Here is a 669-nt window from a genome sequence, read left to right as displayed (position 1 = left end):
TCACTTCATAGTCCTTAAACAATAAAAATACCTACCAATATAAGTCTGCATTACATACTTATTACTGTTTTTCTTCATTTGTCATGTTTTACATATTTGTGTATCCCAGGGATTAGCTCTGTATTATTCCTTTTCATGGTTGTTACCACTGAGTACAGTAATTATTTCTCTATTTTTCTCCAGCTCTGTTTTCTTTAATTCAAGTCCTTAATAGCATCCTGTCTACTGCCAACTACTAGCTACTGATTTTAGCAAACTCAAAAGATACCAAAGTGAGCTTTGATCTCTATCTACAAACCAATCCTTCATTACTATTTGATTAAGTGATAACTCTTCCAGCTCTCTTGTCAAAATAACTTGGAGATATTTCAGACTTCCATACATTTTGACACCTCATATTTAATCTATGACCAGGTTTCGACCAATTAACTCACTGTATATTTTAGTAACCATATATATATATATATATATATATATATATATATATATATATATATGGTATATGAGTGCTAGTACTATGAATTAAACTTGGGAACTAGGTTCTTTTATTTTTCTTTTTATGGGGGTGGTGGTGTCCGGTCATGGGGCCTCAACTCTGGGCATGGGTGCTGTTCTTCAGCTCTTCAGCTCAAGACTAGTACTCTACCACTTGAGCCACAGCACCACTTC

The sequence above is a fragment of the Dipodomys merriami genome, unplaced genomic scaffold (assembly GCF_024711535.1).
Source record: "Dipodomys merriami isolate MVZ:Mamm:240054 unplaced genomic scaffold, mDipMer1.0.p SCAF_1156, whole genome shotgun sequence".
Classification (NCBI taxonomy): Eukaryota; Metazoa; Chordata; class Mammalia; order Rodentia; family Heteromyidae; genus Dipodomys; species Dipodomys merriami.
Note: the sequence above shows the minus strand (reverse complement) of the source record.